The sequence below is a fragment of the Anolis carolinensis genome, chromosome 2 (genome assembly GCF_035594765.1).
Source record: "Anolis carolinensis isolate JA03-04 chromosome 2, rAnoCar3.1.pri, whole genome shotgun sequence".
NCBI classification, from domain to species: Eukaryota; Metazoa; Chordata; class Lepidosauria; order Squamata; family Dactyloidae; genus Anolis; species Anolis carolinensis.
The window spans coordinates 251856642-251873950 of NC_085842.1; positions in this window are offsets into that span (position 1 = coordinate 251856642).

The following is a 17309-nucleotide window of genomic DNA, read 5'->3' on the forward strand; positions in this document are numbered from 1 at the left end:
ATAACAGAAAGCAGGGTAGAAAGTGAAGGTCCTCGTGTTGTGTAATGTTCTGGAGCCAATAATCCTTGGTGTAGTAGAATTCCTGGTTGCCTCTTTTGTGCTATAATTTCCACATGTTATTACATGCTTACTTCTAAGAAGGAAAGTGTATAGAGTCAAAGAGGGTACTATAAGAGGAGAAAGCACAGGGTTATTGAAGAAGGAAGTACAGACATGCTGGAATGTAATGGTCAGTGTGTCAAGCAGATCTCCCCAGGCAGCAAGCATCAGTCAGCATCTACTGTGGAGAAGACCTCAGGTGGCTCATGGTATGAGCAAGGCATACTTTATCATACTTTTCTGGGATTACCTCCTTCCACATGATGCAGTGCTCTTAGAGAAAGCTTTCTAATGTTCTCATCATAGATGGAGATAGAATCTGGAGAACAGTCTCCCTTGAATATGTCAATTGGGGATAAAAATCATGCAACCTTCCTGATGTTGTTGGATTGCAAGTCCCAGAAGCCCTAAGAAACTAGTCTGCAGTGAGTAATGCTAGGAATTATAGTCAAACAATAGCAGGAAGGTCACTTGATTTTCACTCTTATTCTACGTATGGGTAAGTCAGGACTATGAGAGGAGGTATGCTACCTGTCTGGAAGACCTAAACCATATAAGGCTTGAAAAGAAATAAGCAATCATCTTGATTCTCCTGAGTGATATCAAAACAAAACCTTACCCAAGTCAAAACACTTGCTGCTTAATTCTTTATTATGTGAAATTCCTAGACAACCTACAAAGATCGTAACAGCATAAAATACGTTATAGCAAGTTAGTCTAATGTAGATAACTTTAACAACAACTTGTCCAAAGATTTTACAGGAATGCTGCCAACATTTCTCTCAAATGCCGGGGGGGGGGGGGATTTCCTTAATATCTCAAGCCTCTTGACTGGAGAACATGTCTATCAAGAAATGTCCTGAGTTGATGGATGGTAGATTGTTGAGCAGCTGGACTATACAATTGTTTCTCTTTCAACCTGATATCAAAGACTGAATCGCATCAAGTAAAACATCATGGGTTGGAAGCGAAGTTCATTTTGCTCTGGTTAGAGAGTGCATGCATGTGACTTCAGGTCACCTGTTGATTTTGACAACCCCATGAATTGCATTAGGCATGAATTTTACCTATGTCCTTTCTCTGAAATATAGCCGGAAGCTCTACTCAGTGGTCTCCCATCTAAGTACTAACCAGGTCAGACTCTGCTTAGCTTCAAATAGCTGCTTTGGGGTAGGTCTTCTTTAGGGTATTTAGTAGATCCACTTAAATCAATGGGTCCTAAATCATTTATTTTGGTGGGTTTACTCTAAGCCAGGGGTCCTCAAACTTTTAAAACAGAGGGCCGGTCCACCATCCTTCAGACTGTTGAGGGGCCGAATTATCATTTGGAAAAAAACCCGAACAAAATCCTATGCACACTGCACATATCTTATTTGTAGTGCAAAACAACAACAATAACAATGAAAGACCAATACAATATTTTAAAATGAAAATAATTTTAACCAACATAAACCTATCAGGATTTCAATAGGAAGTGTGGGTCTGATTCTGGCCAATGAGATAGGTTAATTAGGATTGTTGTTGTTGTGTGTCTTCAAGTCAATTCAGACTTTGGGCGAGCCTAAATCCAAAATTATTTATTTATTCATTTACTACATTTATATCCCACCCTTCTCATCCCGAAGGGAACTCAGAGCAGCTGTATGTACAAACAATATATTATATTATTAGCATAGCACAATATTAGCATTATATATTACTATATTGAACTATACCACTATACTGCAATATTATATGTAATATATAACATATAATTTATATTATATGGTATTATTATTAGTATTATATTGTATAAAATGATAATATTATTATCAATATCATATGTATATACAATATATTATATTATTAAAACTGATATAAAAATATTATATTATAAATGAGGGCGGGGGCCAGGTAAATGACCTTGGAGGGCCGCATCTGGCCCCCGGGCCTTAGTTTGGGGACCCCTGCTCTAAGCATTGCTAAGCCTGCCTCTGCGTAATGTACTAATTCTTGTGTAATGCAATGACTTCAATGTTTATTTTGAGACAATTAATTCAAAATAAAGCTCTAAAACAATATTTTTTGTGCAATTGTTGTTACCATATATGCAGGTCATGATGAGTGGCTCCAGTATTTGCAAATTTTTAAACTTAAAATGTAACATATGAATTGGCTCTGAGCTGTCATGTTTTTCAGTTAAACTAGAACAATTGTGGTATTTCTTCCAGATGTTGGAGTTGGTGAATCAGGAACAGCACAACATAAAATAATTTGAGGATCTGCATTAGTGTGGCAAATGTTTGATGGAAAGCCTCCATCATTCCACACTAACCAACTGCACTATATTAAAACCAGTTGTAGCAGTAGTTTTGAAGAGGTTCTTGGGGCATTCTTTGTGAAAACAACAACAACAATCCAGTTTTGGCACCCTCACTCATTCTTGTTTGCTTAAATTGTTCTACCAAAGAAAAACAGCTTGACACAGTTAGTATAAGGAGAACAAACTTTCCTTTGTTTAAATCCTTCTTGCATTCTTTCAGGACATTCTTTCAGTGGGGGAAGTCAAATCCACATTTTCCTTCCATGTTGTCTTTCCTCCCCCATCCAGTACAGACAAAACACTGAAGAAAACTTTCTGTTACATTCATGACATTCTGTGTTCTGCACTGGAGATATTTTCCTCAGATGATATACATGCAGTGACATCAAGAAACTAGACACTTTCACTCGGCTTACAAAACATATGGTCAAATGGAAATCTTTCGGCTAATGCTATCCAGCCTGCGTTGAGGAGATGAAGCCAATGAGAACCAGATGAGTCTGACCAAATCCAAAGAATAGCAGGCATCATCTTTATTCATAAGATATGAAATGAAACAAAGTACGCATAGCACCAGAAAAAGCAGGGTACATAACCTTCACCTTCTAATAGGGCTATGAGGACCTTTAAAAGTCTAGGTCTCGGGTTGCTTCATGAGAGGACTAGGTTAAATGGAGCAATGGAAATGATCAACACAAGAATTTTGCTGCCTGAAGCGAAGAATAAGTCCCAAACCTGATTCTACGTTCAGAAGCGGGTTGGATTGCTAGTTGGATACAGACTGTGGAACAGCATTAGTCAAGCCCCTTCTCTATCCTCTTTCCGCAAGGATCTGAAAATCTGGTCGTTACTGTAGCTTGACCCACCGATGGAATATCTTGTTATTAGTTTTAAGTCTGTGGTTAATTGATTGATATGTATGTTTTGTGTACTTATGTTTTGTTGTTGTATGGTTTTAAGTTGTTGCTATGTTTGAATCCACCTTGTGTCCCTTGAGGAGATAGGGCAGTATAGAAATAAAGTTTTATTTATTATTTATTACATTAGGGGAAATGGGATAGACCATGTGACCTAGCCCTGTCCCCCCAACAACAAAAAATGACAAGGGAATTGCCAAGATACTGCAATAGTTACACCCTGTATTTCCTGCCCTAAAACTCATTCTGTCAAATGGTTAAGTCTGGCCTGCAGAAAGGCATTTCAACTGCTACCATTTGGGACCAACACTGTCTTTGGATCAATATCCTGGACATAATAATGCATGGCAAAGTCCAGATCCCACATGGAGTCCAATGAAGTTTTCATGTTGATACAAATATTCTTAAAAAGACTCCCCCCCCCTTTAACTTTAAGAGAAATTAGAAGGCCAGGCCTCGTTAATCAAGGGTCAACTTTATTTAGGGAAAGCAATGCATTTCTATCTTCCACATTGACAGACCAGATCTAAGGAAGGTGGGAGCCCTGGTCCACAAGCTCTTACATCGTCATATAGTTTGGCGAAGTTGTGAAATCAGAATTGCATATGTTCTGGGATAATTCCATGCAGCTAACAAATTCAGTAGAAGGTTTCACTTCCAGACATCTAATTCTTGCGACATAACCCATGCACCAATCTGCATGGTAGCATAACAATACATTCTACCCTGTTTCCCCTAAAATAAGACATCCCCAGAAAATAAGACCTAGTAGAGGTTTTGCTGAATTGCTAAATATAAGGCCTCCCCCGAAAGTAAGACCTAGAAAAGTTTTTGTTTGGAAGCATGCCAGCCAAACAGAACACCAGAGCATGCAGGATCGGTAAATGTATGTACCATAAAGTGTTGTACATGGAAATATTGGTAGTAACAAGAAATTCTTGATAGGATTCAGTTTGTCTGGTTATGCTGGTTTATGATGACAACAGTATATAATAAATGTTCATTTTTTCCCAACAATAAATGTGAATTCTTCTTCATGGAAAAATAAGACATCTCCTGGAAATAAGACCTAGAGCATCTTTGGGAGCAAAAATTAATATAAGACACTATCTTATTTTCGGGGAAACACGGTATATAACCCGCATAGTATCAGCTTGTTCCTTTGGAAGAACTTCCCTAATATCAAGATTCAATAACAAGAGATGCAAGTATTTTTGGAGTTAGCACATGAAAAACCACCAGTGGTGAGTAATTCAACCTCCCACTTGCAACTAGAGATAGATGGGGAGTTCATTCCTGTTCATTTTCAACAACAATTTACAAAAGACCACATTACTCTGGTAACTAATAGTGTAATGAGGGGATGAAGATCAGCAGAAAATGTCTGTGGTAAAGGCCATACCTCAAATATCATGTATTGTTGGAGGAATCAAGGCAATGGATAGAGATGTATGATATTTACTCCAGCCTGTACTGAAAATTCCTGTGACAGAAAACAAAACCCAGCATTCCGTGATGGGTTTAAAAAGTTGCAGCTAATACCCAGAAATTCACAAGAAAATTACCAGGGCAGAAAGAACGTTGCGTAGACATGAGACCCCTTCCCATAGATAACTACAGCTATAGTCCAGTCATGACCGACTCATCTCCATTTCTAAGCCGAAGAGCTGGCATTGTCCGTAGACACCTCCAAGGTCATGTGGCCAGCATGACTGCATGGAGCGCCATTACCTTCCTGCTGAAGCAGTACCTATTGATCTACTCACATTTGCATGTTTTCGAACTTCTAGATTGGCAGGAGCTGGGGCTAACAGCAGGTGCTCATCCCGCTCCTGGGATTTGAACCTGGCACCTTTCGGTCCGCAAGTTCAGCAGCTCAGTGCTTTAACACACTGTGCCACCAGGGGCTTCCACCAAATTCAGAGGCTTTGGGCCAGTGATAGAAAGAGGTGCCAAGGGGATGTCATACCTGGCCACTACCAAGATATTACTTCAACCTGTACCATTCTTTTGCATATAAGCCTCAGAGACAATAAAGTTGTCCATCCCCTTCCATGAGAAGCCTTTCATTTGTTTTTTAACCTCACCCACTTTGCAAAAACAATGCATGGGAACTATAGTGTTGAATCACTCTTGAATGTGTTTTTAAACAGATTTGTTGACTGCATAAGTAAACATGAGAACATTTGCAGAAACTTGTGATTTTTCTCCCTCAGTGAAACTATTCCTAGCTTCTGTGTAAATGTGAAAACTTGATCAAGGCAGCTGCTGCATGTATCCAGAACAAGTGCAGCTGAAACTCATGAGAAACAAGAGGCAGCCTTCAAATCAGTTATGATAACTACCCTAACCTTGTGTGATCGTGTTTCCAGCTACTCAGCATGTGTGTGACAAGCCCTTTGTCCTGCCCCCTTCCCTCCGCCCCGGACTGGGATTCAGATGCTTCATGCATGAACCATGAACTTTAACATCCGGAGTCACAGGGTTTTCCAAACCCTCCTCACATCCCTTGAATTTGTGACAGCTTGACATAATTCATTAGCAATTCCAAAAAGCTAACAGCATGCAGAAAAGCATTCAGAGCCATTGCTGAGAGTAGAAATGGGGTGGGGGAGGGGGGAAGGATTGCCTACAAAGGTGTATATAAATTAACATGACAACATTAAGTGCCCCTGTGGAGTGAGAACCACAATGTTGTAGTCAACTTACACATGCTGAGAATTTACACTTAGCCCTCCTTAAAACTTACCCATTTATTTTCATCCTGCAGGTGGTATTTGTGTTTTAGAGTTAGAAATAAATATATAGAAATTTCCTTCAGCATATTGCTATAAAGTGCAACCTTTTTATTATGGCTGTTTAATCAACTTGAATCAGAACAAGATACACTAGGCTTTTAGGTTTATAGAATACTAGCTGTGCCCGGCCACGCGTTGCTGTGGCGTTGTCTGGTGGTGTTGGTGAGAAATTGTTGAGGTAGTGGTGGTATTGAATGTCTGTTGTATGGTTGTCTTTATGTTTAGTATGCACACTGAAGTGGATTATATGGCAGTGTGGAGTCAAGATAATCCAGTTTACAGCAGATAATATAAGATTCTAAATGGGTTATATAGCTGTATGGAAGGGCCTTAAGTCTACACTGCCATAAAATCCAGTTAAAATCTGATAATCTGTGGAAGAGGCCTAAGTGAGGCCTAACTGTGCCTGTCCCCTTGGCTGAGGAGGTTGCTAGGAGACCAAGTGGGTGGAGCTTAGCCTTCAAACTGGCAGCAATTGGATAAAAACTATTATTCCTCTCCCTGTAATTAAGACTTTATTTTTCTTTTCTTTTTTGTTGTATCAACCTAGAGCCGTGAATGATGGGTTGTGTTGTCAAATTTCGAGGTTGGGGGGCCTGTAGTTTTGTTGTTTTGTCCGCTGCCCTGATGCCATCATTCTTTTATATATATAGAAGATGTGGGAAGGTGTGGGAGCAGCTAATATTTTTGCAACATGGGACCCAATTACATTGCATTGTGAGACCACTATTATTCTACTTTAACTGCCACGAAAACATGATGTGGCATTCTGGGGTTTGTAGTTTAGTAAGATCCAAGAGCTCTCTGGCTCCTCTCTAAACTGTAATTCCCAGTATTCCATATTATATTGCCATGACAGTTAAACTGGAATAATAGCAGTTTAAATCATAGCATGATACAGCCCACAGAAAAAAACTATGTGAGACTCAGACTGGGGCGCCTTCTACACAGCAGAATAAAATCCCACATTATCATGCTTTGAACTGGAATATATGGCAGTGTGGACTCAGATAACCCAGTACAAAGCAGATACTGTGGGAACTCGAAATGCGCCTAACTGTATATCTATGTGTGTATTTATGAATGTTTTAATGCAACTTAAGTTTTAAATTGAATTGTAATGTTATTGTAATTGTTTATATGCATTTTATATTGTAAGTCGCCCTGAGTCCCCTTATTAGGTGAGAAAGGCGGGGTAGAAATATTGTAAAAAATAATAAAATAAATTTTCTGCCCTGATATTCTGGATTATATGGCAGTGTGGAAGGCCCCTGGATCTACACTGCCCTATATCCCAGGATATGATCTCAGATTATCGCTTTGAATTGGATTATATGAGTCTCCACTGCCAGATAAGATGGGATAAGAAGATAATCTGGGATCAGATCCCGGGATATAGGGCAGTGTAGATCCAGCCCCAGAGTGCTGTGATGGTCTAGGACCTGGGAGATCCAGGTTCAAGTCCTAACTCAACTTTGGGACACTTTCTTTATCAGCTTAATCTTCCTCATGAGGTTGGCATGAGGTTAAAGGGGCCTGGAGAAAATCAATACACACTGCCTTGAGCAGGGAATGCAAGGGATTTGTGTAACAACAGTCATTTATACAATGAAAGAGAATGCACTGTATATACTAAGACAACTTCATGTATAAGTCAAAAGAAGGTTTTTGAGCCAAAATTACAGATTTTGATATGACCTGTGGCTAAGTCAAGGGTCATTCTGTGAGAGGGGGCAACACCAATGCTGGCTGAATGCCTGCCCATTGCCACCATTCCCCTCTCCTCCCAGCTATTCAAAAAGCCAGAAGTACTGTCATGGCGGAGAGGGTGATTATTTTAAATTCTCCTGGGACAGATTAAGTTCTCGCCTTTTGCCACTCTATTCAGAGAAGGGGGTAGCTCCTTTTTAATATAAGAGTTATCAAGACATTGACCCATGGATAAGTTGGCCTAGTTTTGGTGGGGTGGTTAATTTCTTGAATAAAATATCTAGACTTATACATTAGTATATAAGGTATGTGTTTGTCTGCCTCTTTCACAGAGTTGGAACAAAAGCGTGGTATTATTTATTATTATTATTTACAGTATTTATATTCCTGTGATGACCCATGGGCCTTGTAGTCCTGCTCAGGACATTGTAATTCCTGATGAAGATGAAAACTTGGGTTTTTTACCTTCCCAGTCTGAACTGGATTCCTCTCAGCCAGATCTTTCCCAGGCAGATCTGGGAACCTTGCACCTGCAAGAAAGTTGTCTCCCAGAAGTATGTCAAACAAGCCCAGAGCCTACTTCTCCCGTGTTCTTGCGCCGGGAGTTTTGTAAACAACAGAGAAGTTTGGAATCAGCTTCGCGCAGGAGTGCGAGGATTGCAGCTAAGAATGTGGCCAATTAAGACTGCTTCTCGTGAGAATCTTTGGGGAGTCTCACATCTGGTCTCAGAGTTTAGCTTTCGGTTCTGATTCCCAGAGAACTGCTTCGGCGGGAAAGTTAGACTCTATTTAGGTGTTTTACCCGCGTAGTAACTTCGCGGAGTCAATTCGTCAGCCTACGGAGCGAGTTGTGTCTGGACAGCGCGCTCCGATTCAAGCCTCGCTCCTGCTCAAGCCTTGCCTTGCTATCCAGCCTTCGCCTTGCTTCCCAGCCTTTGTTTATCTACGGACTTTGCCTTGTTTCCCAGGATCAATCCTTGCCTTGTTCCACGGATTTTATCAAGTTATTCCACGGACCTTGTTCTTGTTCTTAGTTACCTTGTTCCACGTTCAAGCCTTGTTTCAAGTATCAAGTTATTTCCTAGCCTCGCTCAAGTTTCATGGACTAAAGGACCTTGTCATCTCCCCTCACTTTGCTTGGCAAAGTGAGTGTTTCGGTTATTGGATTACAACTTTGGACCTTAATATTTCTTATTGGACATTGCTTTTTTGGACTAATTCCGACCTTTCCTGAAAGGTCTAATTCTGGACTATTTTCTACACTTGTTTTTATTAACTTTATATATTCCTTCAATAAAGATATTAGATAGATTCTGGCCTCTGTGTATGGTTATTGGTGCTCTGCAGCCTGGGTCGTGACAGTTTGACTCCGCCACCCTAAGCACCAATTAACCTCGGCCAGAATGTCTACCGGAGTCGTACCTGGGCCGAGCGGCCAGCCGATTACCTACACCATCGACAAGGATGAGGTGGACCGAATCCGTGATAAGCTCAATGCACAGGATGGAGAAATAAGGGGTTTGAAGGAACGCGGAATTCGTCTTCCGGCCATGGCGTTGCCAACCAAGTTTACTGGAGAAGCTTCTAAGGTTCATGTCTTCCGTCGCCAATGTCAAGCTTATCTAGAGGCCCGTGCTGCCGAGTTTCCCCAAGAAGACATCAAAGTGGCATGGGTTTACAGTCTTCTAGACGGGCCAGCGGCCAGCTGGGCGACGGCACTGTACGACCAAGCCTCTCCACACCTAAGATCAGCGCAACACTTCTTGGACCACCTCAAGGAGACTTGGGGAATCGAGGACAATTTGGAGGCAGCCGGTCACAAACTCCGTCGCCTTTTCCAAGGAGACAGACCTATGTCTCAGTATATAGCCGAGTTCCGAGTGCTGGCCCACAACACCGGCTGGAACGATGTAGCCCTCAGGGGACAATTCCGGGAGGGTCTCAACATTGAAATGCTGGAAGAAATCTCCAAGGTGGATCCTCCCCAGACCCTCGAGGCACTCATTGATCAATGTTTACGGGCTGAAGTCATGATTGCCAACAGGAAACAGTGGGTTCGAGGCCAGGGCAGTAGAGCCGGGGCAAAACCCCCCGCTCCCGCCAGCGTTCAGCCACGTCCGGTGTGGAGACCCCCACCGCCAACCCCATACCCCAGAGGAGGCGAGGAGGTGCCGATGCAGTTGGGCAATGTGCGTCCCAGACTAGATGCCGCCGAGAAGGCCCGTCGTCAACGCTTAAACCTCTGCTGGTACTGCGGGAACGGGGGCCACTTCGCCAGAGAGTGCCCAGCCAAAGGGAAGCCTGCCGCCCGTCTTGCGGCGGCGTCCTCCACGGAGACGAAGACGTCTGAGCCGACTGGCACACAGCCGGCGGGGGAAGCCAACGACCGGGTGTAGAGAGGCTCGCCAACCCGGTCAAAAAATCCATCCAAGAGCCGCCAACCGGGGTCCTGTTCCTTCTCGTGGTCACATTATGGTCAGCAAAAAGGGGACCCGTCATGATCCACGCCATGATAGACTCTGGAGCTACCAACAATTTCATCGATAGAGAGTATGCCGACTCTCTGGGATTACAATATCATGATTTCAAGAATGCCCGTGTGGTGCAAGCCATAGACGGCCGCCCCCTCAAGACGGGCCCCGTAAGTCAGTGGTCGGAACCCACCAGGATGTGGATAAGGGAACATATGGAAGAGATTTCCTTCTTTGTTACCGAGGTCCCCCATTTCCCTGTGATTTTGGGAATTCCATGGCTGACTCTCCACGACCCTAACATCTCCTGGTCCAACAGAGAACTGCAGTTTGCTTCACCGTACTGCCAAAACCATTGCCTCGTAGCCAAGGTATGCCATGCCACAGACACCGAGCCCATCATCACCTTGCCAAAGAAGTACTCCGAGTATTGGGATGTATTCAATGAGAAAGAAGCCGAAAAATTACCCCCACATAGACCTTATGACTGTGCCATTGACTTGGTGGAGGGGGCCCCGATCCCGCGAGGGCATCTCTACTCCCTGACTGAACCAGAGCAAGAAGCTCTCAGGGAATTCCTAGAGACAAACCTTCGCAAGGGATTCATCAGACCCTCTCAATCCCCAGCCGCCTCCCCAGTGATGTTTGTGAAGAAGAAGTCAGGGGAACTACGCTTGGTGGTGGACTACAGAGCATTGAACAATATCACCAAGCGGAACAGCTATCCCCTGCCCTTAATCTCGGATCTACTGGATCGGCTTCGAGGAGCCAAGGTTTACACCAAGCTGGATCTTCGGGGGGCTTACAACTTAGTTCGCATCAGGGAAGGGGACGAGTGGAAGACCGCCTTCCAGACCAAATTCGGATTATTCGAGTCCCGAGTTATGAATTTCGGTTTATGCGGAGCCCCCGCAACGTTCCAGCATTTTGTCAATGACATTTTTCAGGACTATCTAGACAGGTTCTTGATAATCTACCTGGACGATTTTTTGGTGTTTTCTAGATCACAATCAGAACATGAGAACCACGTCAAAATGGTGTTACAACGATTGCGGGATCATGGACTTTATGCCAAGCTGGAAAAATGCGCCTTTGATCTACAAGAGGTAGATTTCCTTGGTTACCGCATCTCGCCTCTAGGGCTTTCCATGGATCCAGCCAAGGTTTCAGCAGTATTGGAATGGCGGGCGCCAACTAACAAGAAAGAGGTGCAGCGTTTCTTGGGGTTCGCGAACTATTACCGCAAGTTCATTCCAGATTTTGCCCGCTGGTCCGACCCCATCACTAGCTGCATCCGTGGAAAGCAGCCTTTCCGCTGGACTGATCAAGCAGAGAAAGGGTTCCAGCAACTAAAGAAACTATTCACCTCCCAGCCAATTCTACAGCACCCAAATCCTGGAACCCCTTTTGTGGTGCAAGCGGACGCCTCTGATGTGGCAATTGGGGCTGTACTCTTACAACCGGTGGGAGATCACCTCCATCCCTGTGCCTTTTATTCTCGTCAACTAACCACACCAGAGAGGAATTACACCATTTGGGAAAAAGAACTACTGGCCATAAAGGCAGCCTTTGAAACTTGGAGACATTGGCTAGAAGGGGCCAAATTTCCCATTGAAGTCCACACTGATCATCGTAATCTAGAACATCTAAGAACTGCCCGCAAACTAAATCAGAGGCAGCAACGTTGGGCTTTATTCTTTGAACGTTTCAACTTCCAGATCCATTATGTGACCCCAGCCCAAACCAAGCAAGCAGACGCCCTGTCACGTAAACCGGAATACGCTGCAGGACGCAAGGAGACCTTTGAATCCCAACTGCTACAACCCGAGAACTTTGCCACGCTCACGGTGGGGAACACCAAATCCACTCCCATTGGTTCAACTTCCTCTACTCCAGGACCCATCTGTGCTCAAGAAATCAGGGCTAGTCAGCAAGCAGATGCCTGGGCGCAGGACCAACTTCGCCAAGGTCTGCATTTTCCCTTTTCGCTTAAAGATGGGCTGCTCTGCTATAGAAATCATGTTTATATCCCACCCGGACCGGGCAGGGAAAAAGCGCTTCGTCTGTGTCATGACTGCAAACCAGCAGGACACTTCGGACTATTTAAAACTATGCATTTGATCCTAAGGGATTTTTGGTGGCCCAAGATCCGCAAGGATGTGGAAAAATATGTCAACACCTGCCCAGTATGCCAGCGCTCCAAGATACGAAGGGAGAAGCCCTCAGGGCTTTTACACCCCCTTCCTACCCCATCTCGCCCATGGGAAATAATTTCCGCGGATTTCATCACTGACCTACCACCTTCCTGTGGATTCACCACGATCTTGGTGGTGGTGGACCTTTTCACCAAGTTAGCCCATTTCATTCCCTGCGAAGGCCTCCCCACGGCCAAAGAAACTGCGGATCTATTTCTTCAACATGTTTTCAGACTACATGGATTGCCCAAGAGTTTAGTCACAGACCGTGGATCTCAATTCACCTCTCGTTTTTGGAAGGCACTACAAAAACTACTGGGCATAGACTCTCGCTTATCTTCAGCTCATCATCCCCAAACAGATGGGCAAACGGAGCGCACCAATGCCACTTTGGAGCAGTATCTTCGCTGTTATGTAAACTACCAACAGGACAATTGGGCTTCTCTGTTACCACTGTCTGAGTTTGCCTACAACAATGGAGTTCAAGCTTCTACAAAAGAAACGCCGTTCTTTGCAAACTACGGCTTCCATCCACGTTTCTTCCCCCCTGTCATTGAAACTTCAGAAGTTCCCGCAGCAGAGGATTGGCTGCAGGAACTCACAGCGGTGCAACAACTTTTGCTCCAGCAACTGGACCAAGCCAAGGAGGACTATAAACGCCACGCTGACAAACATCGCCAGCCGGGCCTCGAAATCAAGGTAGGAGATCGGGTTTTCCTGTCCACTCGCTTTCTGCCCTCCCACCGCCCTTGCCGGAAGTTAGATGCCCGTTTCATTGGCCCCTATCCAGTGGTGGCGCAATTAAACCCCGTGACTTTCAAACTCCAACTTCCGCGTTCAATGCGCATTCACCCAGTGTTTCACCGTTCCCTGCTCCTTCCGGCGGATGGTGTGCGACCTGATACAGACCAACCGGCCCCCCCTCCTGTTTTGATGAATGGGGAGGAGGAGTTCGAGGTTGAGGACATTTTGGATTCTCGCTTTCACCGCCGCCGCCTACAATATCTCATTGACTGGGTGGGTTTTGGCCCTGAGGAACGCTCTTGGGAAGACGCCTCCACAGTCCATGCTCCTGATCTAACCCGTCGCTTTCATCAGACCTATCCCACCAAACCGCGACCTCGCGCCTCGGGGAGAGGGCCCCAGTTTGGGAGGGGCCTTGAGGAGGGGGATAGTGTGATGACCCATGGGCCTTGTAGTCCTGCTCAGGACATTGTAATTCCTGATGAAGATGAAAACTTGGGTTTTTTACCTTCCCAGTCTGAACTGGATTCCTCTCAGCCAGATCTTTCCCAGGCAGATCTGGGAACCTTGCACCTGCAAGAAAGTTGTCTCCCAGAAGTATGTCAAACAAGCCCAGAGCCTACTTCTCCCGTGTTCTTGCGCCGGGAGTTTTGTAAACAACAGAGAAGTTTGGAATCAGCTTCGCGCAGGAGTGCGAGGATTGCAGCTAAGAATGTGGCCAATTAAGACTGCTTCTCGTGAGAATCTTTGGGGAGTCTCACATCTGGTCTCAGAGTTTAGCTTTCGGTTCTGATTCCCAGAGAACTGCTTCGGCGGGAAAGTTAGACTCTATTTAGGTGTTTTACCCGCGTAGTAACTTCGCGGAGTCAATTCGTCAGCCTACGGAGCGAGTTGTGTCTGGACAGCGCGCTCCGATTCAAGCCTCGCTCCTGCTCAAGCCTTGCCTTGCTATCCAGCCTTCGCCTTGCTTCCCAGCCTTTGTTTATCTACGGACTTTGCCTTGTTTCCCAGGATCAATCCTTGCCTTGTTCCACGGATTTTATCAAGTTATTCCACGGACCTTGTTCTTGTTCTTAGTTACCTTGTTCCACGTTCAAGCCTTGTTTCAAGTATCAAGTTATTTCCTAGCCTCGCTCAAGTTTCATGGACTAAAGGACCTTGTCATCTCCCCTCACTTTGCTTGGCAAAGTGAGTGTTTCGGTTATTGGATTACAACTTTGGACCTTAATATTTCTTATTGGACATTGCTTTTTTGGACTAATTCCGACCTTTCCTGAAAGGTCTAATTCTGGACTATTTTCTACACTTGTTTTTATTAACTTTATATATTCCTTCAATAAAGATATTAGATAGATTCTGGCCTCTGTGTATGGTTATTGGTGCTCTGCAGCCTGGGTCGTGACAATTCCGCCCTTCTCATCCCGAAGGGGACTCAGAGCGGATTACAATGAACACATATATGGCAAACATTCAATGCCAACAGACAAACAACATATATAGACAGACCCAGAGGCATTTAACATTTTTTTTCAGCTTGATGATTCCGGCCACAGGGGGAGCTGTTGCTTCACTGTCCACTAGTGGCTGTATTTCCTCATTCCATTCTCGTGTTTTGCTGGCAGTTTTATGATGTTGTAAATTAGTTAAATTAGCCTCCCGCATAAAGCATACCTAAATTTCCCTAATTGACAGATGCAACTGTCTTTCGGGGCTGCATAGGTCAACAGCAAGCCGGGCTATTTAATGGTCGGGGGCTCAACCCGACCCGGGCTTTGAACTCATGACCTTTCGGTCAGTAGTGATTTATTGCAGCTGGTTACTAGCCAGCTGTTGATCTGTTGGGACTTCTTTGAATGAGAATTAACTGCTTGTTTTAGTTTTAACTTAATGAGGCTCATCTTAATATATCTTTTGGCAAAATGAGTAATGTGTTTTGATTGTTTTGTTATTTGCCACTTGCTCTTATCATCCATCAGAGATTGAAGATGAAGAGCAACGTAAAGTTTGGGAAGATTTTGGATCCAAAAGATGTAGTCATGGCAGCCACAAGACCTTGGAAGTGTCTATGGACAGCACCGGCTCTTTGGCTTGTGTGAAATGGAGATGAGCACCCCCCCCCCCCAAGTCTGACTCAACTAGACTTAATGTCAAGGGGAAACCTTACATTAGACTTTAAAGAAGCTGTCCAAGGTGCTGAACCCTATAGAGTTAGCATCTGGGACAGATGGTAGGGCTAAAATCTGAAGTAGGTTCACCGCTCCAGTGGCAATGGGAGTCACAACTGATCTGGATTGGCTCAACCCCTCTACACATAGAGATTGTGCACAAGATGCTATTAAAGGATAGGCTTCATTTGGAATTATTAATACCAAATATATAAGTACACATACAGGTAATGTCACAGGTGGCACAAGAGAAAAGGTGAAAATTATCACTTCTGTGCTGACAAATACCTGTATATTGCTTGCTACTATGTGAGATGACTTGGATAATGGTTTGCAACCAAACTGATGGGGATCAACCCATGAAATAATCTTTCTGTCTCCTTCACTGAAAATAAATCTCATAGGTAAGGCCAACATTCCTTTTTCTGATTTCCCAATTGTATAACAAAAGCAGCAAGAAAAAGTTTCCCTTCTCCCTCCCTCCTTTTTTCTAAATTGGGTTGCTTAAGTCAAGAGAGCTTGACTGAGAATCCAGCTGTGTAAAAACACCATGAGATCAGTTCTGGGTCTGAAAACGAGTTCTCTGGTTAACTTTATATTCCATGGACATCCTGCTTCTTAAATCTCCCCATGCAATGTTTTTTATTTTATGCCTAGCTCTAGTTGGTGGCCCTTGGGGTTTTATAAAAAACAAAAGAAAGCACAGGAGTTTCAGGTCTGCCCATGACTGTTTGACAGCAGCTGCCCGTTAACCACTGCCATAACAACTTTCACTAAACAGTAACACCTAGGTAACATTGCCATCTGGAGCCTCAGGAACTGGATTACAAATAGTTTTGTTGCCAATTTTAAAATAAAAAACAACTTTTTTCTGGCTTTATGAGTTACTCAGCACAGAGAGTTATTCCCATTACTTTATGTTTGCAGCAGGTAAGTATTCAATTGCCCATTTCATGAAGGCAAGAAATGTGAAAGTAGTAGAGGCTTGTGAAAATATAGTGAAAACCACTTGTTAGTTGTTTGATGTGGGATAAGGAGGTTGTAACCTTATACTCCAAAGTGGACAGCTATACAATTTTCTAGATATTAGTGGATTGTAGTTCCACATCAGCATTAACCAGCATAACCACTGATGAGCAATGATACTAGGTTTAAAAGCATCTGGAGGGCTGTCGTGTGCCATGAAGTCAAGGGCAGGAGTTTATTTCAACAACACAAAATAAGCTAAGACCATATTTACTTATTAATAAAACTAAAGCTTTGAGTCTGTCAAAAGTCTGGCACTGCTGGCAGGTTGCAGATAGCCTACCCCTGCTATACACATATGTTCTGGGACAACTGAAATGTTGACTACTTATTTTTTTTTTAAAAAAAAACAACCCTGAAAGCTATACAGCAGCCAATAGCGACATTTACTCTGTCTAGATATGAAAAGGTGTTATTATGTTAGAGAAACACTACTACAAAGTTTTAAAAAAGCTAATTGAATTGACATTGAAAAGGGAATATTTATTATGTGTTCATATATATGCCTTCAAGTTGCTTCTTGGCTCATGACGTCTCAATGAATTTTATAGAGATTTCTTAAGCAAGGAATATTCAGAGGTGATAGTTCCTCCCTCTGAAATATAGTACCTGTTATTTGTTGTGATCTCCCTTCCAAGTACTGACTAGGGCTGAGCCTGCTTAGTTTCAAAGGCCAGACAAGATCAAATGCCTTTACAATGAAATAAATTCAAAGATTCACTAAAAGGCTTTAATTGGGGGAATTCTGAGAGTTGTTTCATAGTTCTTTTGCAGGGCAGTCTATTTTCATTGCCCTAACAGTTGCCTATCACATGAAGTGAAATTTATCTTATTAGGAAGATTATATGATGATGGAGGTGGGAAGGAACGTGCTCCAAATAC